The following is a 7680-nucleotide window of genomic DNA, read 5'->3' on the forward strand; positions in this document are numbered from 1 at the left end:
TTTATTATTTTATGTAAAAGAAAAAAGAAAAAAAGAAAGTCAATCATGTTTGGAACAAGTCAAGGATGAGTAAACAATGATGACATTTTCAGTTTTGGCTGAACTGTGCCTAGGGGAAGATTTTTAAAAGAGCAAGAGATACGGCAGTGTCTTTGGTTGAATTTTGGGAGGCAGTGTCATCCATCACATGCCCTAATTCCTGATGGCCTCCTATTGAGAGTTTGAAATGTGCATGTAATTTAATTTGAAGCCCCCCGGTCACTCTCTGCATCCTCCTCGCATGTTTGTCAATGTGCTGTAATCTCATGCTCTGTGGGACTTTAAGTGCTGATGAAATCAGATTGTCGAGTGTCATGTCATTAAGTAGCGCTGCAAATCAAATGGCTGGTGAAGTGCTCAACACGTTTTATCACTGTCTATTTCAGCAACTTGTGACAGAGGTGTTTGCCTGGTTGGTGCATTATGTATTTTTTTTTAAAGAAACAGTTTACTCAAAAATGAAAGGACAATTTTGTGTTTACAGCCACACAGGTTAAAAACTGATGGTGTCCATGTTTCTCTGACACTATTTTATAGGAATTCTTATGTTAAGAAGTGAGATGTAGAAGTACGATAAATTGGCCTAAAATTAAAATCTTGATTAATTTAACATCTTAACTCAATTACGATTAATGAACAATTATTTTAATTGTTTATTTAATTTTTTTTACTCTCGCTCTCACGGTTCACTGACAAGATTTGTAGAGTAAGTATACTTAGATTTTTTTATTGTTTTTTTATGTTGTATAAAAATAGCCTTCTGGCTAATTCTGGTGCATTTTCAGAAATGCTAATTAATGTACACTGTCCCTGCCAAACAAACAAACAAACAAACAAATAAATAAATTATAAGTGAGAGATTTTTGAATGAAGGGTGCCTTACTTGATTTTAAAATAATTGAAGGAAACACATGTACTATCTATGAGTATTTATTGAACTTCAACATTGAACAAGTGAAATTAAAACACACATTGCCCAAAACCAACAGTCACTGTTTTATAAAAAATAAAAACCAATAACTTGCCTTAATGTAAAATGAATAAAATAAAATATTTCTAAATGAAATAACTCTCATATATTCTGTAAATATTGTTTTAAACAGTGCATTTCCTGAACCTCCTGTAAACAAATATTTTAATCTAAATAATAATTTTGTTGTAATGGAAAATATGTCGTCATATTTGGTACAGCTTCCAGCCATCGTCAATGTATTGCAAATGTGCAATGGGTAATTACATTTTTCGAAAGGTTTGCAGGCATGCGACCACGTGAAGGAGGTGGAACCAGTGAAATCAGCCTTAACAGAGTGGGGTCATGTGACTCCACACATGGTAGGGAAAGTAATTGAACAAATGACGTGAAAAAATTTGATCGATAATAGGTTTTGAATTTCGATTACTTTTTGATTAATCGCTCAGCTCTTGTCATTAACATGGCACCATTTTCAGTGTTGAATGAATTTTTTTTTCCTGTTTTTGGAAAACAATTATCATCTTTGGGTAAACTTCAACATTTTCATTCAACATGATTCAATCATGTAAATGTACCCTTTTGTGGTTATGGATTATTTTTTTCTTTTTGCTGTTTCACAAATTGTTACCTTTTCCCCCAAGGATTAACACTGTGTATAAATTTATAAAACAAACAAAACTGATCGATCTCTTTAAGGTTACCTATGATTTTTTTTTTTTCCACTAATATAGTGTGAATAGGCTTGAATGCACACTGAAAAACATGGTTCATTGTAAATTGTTGCAAATAAGCTATTTGGGCTGAATTTAAACAAACAAATGAAGATGAACATTACAAAATATAATTTGTTTGTTTAAAATTCAGCCTATATAAAGTGTTTACAACCACTTACTATAAAAAATTGTGAATCCAATGTAGTGAATTCACTGAATCATGTTTTTTCAGTGCACTCATATTTTAATATCCATTTATTAACAGTTTCTGTATTTTTCGCAGATGTTTCCATACAAATCCGTATGCACTGTAAAAAGATCTTCCTGTGTTTTTTTAGTTGAATCAAATAAACTTTTTTAATCATCTCAACTTCAATCAGTCAAACTAACTAAAATATTTTTTGTTAAACTTTGTATAGCTACACATATTATAGTTGAAACTTGAATAACTTATTAAGTTAAAGTAACATAATAACATTTGTTGTCATGGTTTTTTGTCATTTCATTTTTTACAGTGCAGAAACTATTTCCGTACAGATGTTTTTGTTTGTTTGTTTGTTTGTTTGTTTGTTTGTTTGTTTGTTTGTTTGTTTGTTTACAGTTATAAACTCCACTCTGCTGTTTGGTAGAGTGAATTGTATTGACATTGTTTGAGTATTTAGAAATAGTTTATTAAGAAATAATATATATTAAATTAAGTCTATAAAATAACAGACACAAGTGCTGGCAGTTTACAGGCTTCTGTCCAAAAATTTACACTACCAACTCAGACATTATATAATTTCAAATTACTACAAATGTCACTTTTCGTACTTTTTGAAGATCAAAAGTTTTTTGGGGGAAAAATCAAGGTCTCATAATGCAATACAAATGCATAAATTAAAAAGATGAATCACAAAATGCTAATTCTGTTCATTTACAAACATTGTTTACCGTGTAGATTAAACTCTCTAAACACATATTTTCACCTAGCAGAGAGCAGAGTGATAGTGGTTGTAAAGAGTAAACACTCTCATATGTTTGACGTATACTTTCCACCGCAGACTCCTGCTCCTCTATCCTACGGGCCCCTAAAGCAAAACAGAATCGCTGCTGTGCCACCACAACATGGTGGCTTTTCACACATGATTAGTTCTGCCATCAGCAGCAGGTCTGAGACAGGAGCAGCAGCTTTCCTAAGCAGATTTTGTCCTATAGCTGACCCTATCATTAGGCCCTAATAATCCAGCGCCACAGCTGAGTCCGCCAAACCATGCAGCTCTCGGCTGTATCTGGTCTTGATGACAGCAGGGCTGCGGGAGGTCGTGATAAATAGCGACGGGAGTCATATTCGGGACACAATGACAACTTGTCCTCTATCATTAGTGCCGTGTGGGTGCTGGTGGCTGTGGAGCTCAGGGAGCGGGACACACAGATGGCACTGCCAGCACCTCTCTGCTGTAGAGATGGCAGTGAGAGGACTCTGTTGCCGTGTGGCTCATTAGCCTTGACCACCTGATCACAGGTGTTTGCTAGACGATGATGTAGAGATTGACTCTTGCTGTTATGAGTGAGCGCTGATAATTAATTAATGATAAAGTCTCTTTTACACTTCGAGAACATTAGCTGTTGGTGGTTCATTCCACTGTGGCGACCCCTGATTAATAAAGCAGAGTTCATATGGACCTGGAAAACCTGGAGAAGTCCAGGAGAAATTTTGACAAGGCATTTTCCAGGCCTGGAAAAGTTATGGAAAAATAAATAAACCCAAAATGTTATGGAAAAGTCATGGAAGTTTATTTAACAAATACCTGCATACTTGAATATATTTGAGATGACAATATTGGGTAATTTTCAAACACAATTGCGATGTCTATTTCTTCAAGTGACATTTTCTGTGTGGGGCAAAAAGCTACTTGCAGTTTCAGCACCAGTATACTAGAGGAACTCTGTTATAGGGACTAGCAATTAGGTCAGTTCCCCAAAAGCTAATTTTTAACCTCAATTTTCTTCTTCATTTTTAAACTATCTCTAGAACTTCTGAAGTGACGCAAGCCAGCCAACAGCCACATCAAGTGAGACATTCCACGAAATCATCAAGGATGTAGTTTGATTTTGTTACGTTCAGCCATATATGAAAGGTAATGCTTTTTATATGTATTTTAACTTTAAAAATATAATGTGCAATATATCATGTGGAGTGAATCAACATACTGTTACCGTGACTGACTTGCAGTATCTGTTTTTATAGTGCAGGGTTACCCAGCTGGTACCTTGATATCAAAATGACATAACAAAAAACAAGTCAAAAATACAAAAAAAATAAATAAATAAATAAATAAAACCTTGACATCTATTTGACAGCCACACCTTGATTCCATTAATCATTTCGACCATCAAAATAATGACATGTTATAATTTCTTAAAGGTTTTATTAATCTGAAAACCTTAATTCTAAACTTGTATCCTTACAATTCATTTAAAAACATGTCAAATTCAATTACAGGACAGTGTTAAGGGCCATTCAGATATTATTCCTAAAAACGTATGAAAAGTGTGAGGTGCATCTGCTATTTTACAGGCAGCCATCAACCGTTCTCTTAGATGACGAACTGATAAAACAATTGCTGCAGCTCTCATATAAAATTTATTTATAGAGAAAATGAATAATCATAGCAGTGTTCTGGTGCTCTGTGTTTGTCCGAGGTAATTAATCCATTAAGTGTATATTCCATACAAAATATGAAGCTGATTGGTTTTAGTCCCAGGACCAGGTGCATGTTGCTTCCTATTTGCACACACTAGCCATATGCTCAATTGGAAATAATGAGCTTGCCAATACAAAAATGCAATATTTGAACGTCCCACCATTTCGACATTAAAGTAGTACATTGACATTAAATCAATTGACATTGTCTTATATATTTTTAATGTTGTTTTTCAAGGTGCCCACTGCTCCTATAACAAAACTAGTTCCAGTTTCTGTGGTACAAAAACACTTTAAAAATGGTGTTTCTGTAAATAGTTACAGGAATTAGAGGCTTTTGTGCTTGCAGTTATAACATTTCAGTTATAGGTACTATCTGCCAGACCAAACTTGCAAGATGTCATTTTCCTCTGACCATTTATTTATTGATTTGGTTACTTTAGAACTCTAACTGGGAGCTCTGAAGTTGCAATTGCTGGACGAAAGCTTTGCTTGTTCACAATTTGTGCTGCTCTTGGTAGAGTTTACCGTTTATTATGGAAATGAGTTGCTGAACCTATGCACTTTATTTTTTGCATTGTCAGAATATCTACAGAACGTTTCACTCCCATCTGCACCTTTACAGGAGTGTGCTTTCATGCTTATTTGCCTTGTTTAATAATTGTGGCCCCAAGAGTGCACTCTGGGATGAAACCTTCCAAACATTTACAAAACAAATGAGCTCTGTCAATGGTATTGTAGGAAAAATTGCTGAACAGTTTAATTAAACTTTGATGAATGGCAAATCTTGTTGCAGTCACTTTTGGTTTTTACAGACAGAATAATGTGGGTTATTGATTCCCATATTTATTTTAAATGCAGTGTACATACACTTTAAACATTCCATTGTACATTACCTTTTTGCATATTTTTCTTAAGAACAATCTTGATAACTCACCAATTTAAATTTTTTTGCAATGCAGTATATTGTGTATCATTATCGTTAAATCAAGATGTGATGCAGTCAACACGCAGACAAAAATAACCAGAAAGTGATGTCAAAGAAAGCATAACTGCACAACCTCATAATTTAGTGTATATATTATTCAATCTTGGACAGTCATGGTTCTGGTTAAGTAACATGAGGTAAGAAATAGAATAAATAATTCATGATATTTATGGAACTTGTATTTTAAATTGTTGTGTTTAAAAGATTTATTCAAATAATAAAGATTAAGAAACATACACGAGAAAAAAATAAATTACTTTTACTTTATGATTACACCACATCCAATTGACATTGAATCTTTTAATAAAAAATTGTAAAGTTTTCTAAAGTTTTCTAAAGTTTTTCTAAATTTTTAAATATTTTTAAAGAACTCAAATTTCATCACTTGATGTAAACAGATTTTGTAAACAAATTAAACAGATTTTTCCCCAGTAATTGTTCCCACACTATGTACGCAGCTCTTCCTGTCATTTGGCAACACATTGCGCACTCGCTAGTCAGAGAGACGCCATCTACGTTATCTTCACTCTGACACCTTTGAAAGTAATCCATTAAAATAACAATAAACGGATGCAAAAACAAAACAAAAAAGAGGCAAATGTCTTTGATTTACAAAAGCAAGGCTTCTTGTTCTTAATTTTAATGTTGGGACCTTTGATTTCCTCTTCAATGGAAGGCTTAACTGATGCTAAGAGTATAGGGCAGTAACTGAAGACAATGAGAGCTTTCAAAGTTTAAGTGCCCATTCAAATGCTAAGAAAGCAATGGCTAATTATATAGTTCTAAGACGCTTGAAAGTCTCTTATCTGTCTTACATTAATGCCGAGTCACTGATGTGCTGTTTATTTCCCAGCAGTCATCTGGTTTCCTGCCCAATGAATGACAAGAGAGGAAGAAGGAGGTCCAAGCCTCTAATGATTCTAGTGAATTTAGATTTCAATAGGCCACTGGCCTTAATGACAGTCTTCACAGCTCTGCTTCATGGGGGAAATGCTTAACTCTTCTTTCTTTACAAAGATCCATCAGCGTTTATATTCCTAACATCTCATGTTAAGAAATGTTAACCAACCAGTTCTGGCTTCTCAATCAGTTTCTGTTGTTTGTATAATGTAAAAAACTGACCAAAAATATGCCAATGTTTGCCTTGACTGCCTAAACAAGCATTTGGCACTCTGTCTTGATTGAAGTCATTCATCTCAACCATTATCTCAGTATCTTCTCATTTAAATTAGCGAGACAAAAGCACTCCAAAAGAAGAAAAGTTGTTTTAAAGCTGTTTGCGATCTTTGGCGATGCTTTAAAATGGCACTTCTTGTTTTTGTACAAGAAAAATAAAGAAAAATAAATGTAACACTCTTTCTATCTTAAAAAAAAAAAAAAAAAAACTGGCTAATTTTAAACCCTTCCGGCATCCCAGATCCCCCATGAGTTCTCCCCAGGGATGCGGATGTGCAAAACAATTTTTCTTTTTTTCCAGCCAAATAAAAAAGTACCATATCGCACAAAGCCAGCTTAAATTAGTTGTTGCCGAGCAACCAGCATCAAAAGGTCCATTGCTTTGGGTTGAGGATGCCTGTAATTTAACACTTTGTGGGCACACTGAAATCACAATCAGCTAGCCAGAGTTTTCCGCAATTAGACCATCCCTGCACCCCAATTTACCAGCGCTGCCTATAGACAGAGTTCTGTAGGTGCTCAGGCTGAAAGCGTTTCATGTGCTGAATAACAGAAAGACAAGTGTTGATGGTCACATTCACTGATACAGAATTTTAGAGGAGCTGTGTGTAAGAATTTGTAAGTATTCATTGCTTTTTTTGGTCAATGTTTTCAGCTTGTAGCAAAACTTTAAAAATAAAGACATTTCTTGGCATTTTTGCAAGCCTGTTGAGTGATTTTTATATGAAGGAAGGTTTTCGCCAGAAAAATCAAAAGGATCTCTTTGGTTTTATATTACACCCAAACGGAAGATTGTGTTCAGTGCGTAGGTTAATGCTTAAAGAGGAATTCTGTACTTTAATTTGAATTAGTGATGGGAAGTTCAGATCTTTTCTGCAAAGTAGATCTTTCAGACAGTTTGTTTTTGTTTAAAAAAAAAACTGATTATTGTTTTTTTTATGCTACAATGTAACGACGTCCACGATAATGTAATGAAAACCCTCCTTTGTGAGGAGTCAACATATCAAAACTATAGAGTCAGCAATCATAATTTCAGTCAGTTAAAACATCACCATGATCTGAAAAGTTCTTTCAATTAGGTTTTGCAACCCAAATGAAGCATGAT

The 7680-nt window shown here is 34.3% G+C and overlaps 1 long non-coding RNA gene across 2 annotated transcripts in view; it reads left to right on the forward strand.

Moving 5' to 3' along the window:
- The window catches only part of LOC141378077 (uncharacterized), a 36570-nt gene extending 29297 nt beyond the window's left edge, over positions 1-7273 (forward strand). Inside the window, exons 2-3 of one of the 2 annotated variants that reach the window (XR_012391693.1) lie at positions 3740-3845; positions 6253-7273. This is a non-coding gene — a long non-coding RNA (uncharacterized lncRNA). The remainder of the gene's footprint in view (positions 1-3739; positions 3846-6252) is intronic. The other variant, XR_012391694.1, reaches the window with a different exon arrangement.
- The last annotated feature ends 407 nt before the right edge of the window (positions 7274-7680 follow it).

This window comes from Danio rerio, chromosome 16 (genome assembly GCF_049306965.1).
Source record: "Danio rerio strain Tuebingen ecotype United States chromosome 16, GRCz12tu, whole genome shotgun sequence".
NCBI classification, from domain to species: domain Eukaryota; kingdom Metazoa; phylum Chordata; class Actinopteri; order Cypriniformes; family Danionidae; genus Danio; species Danio rerio.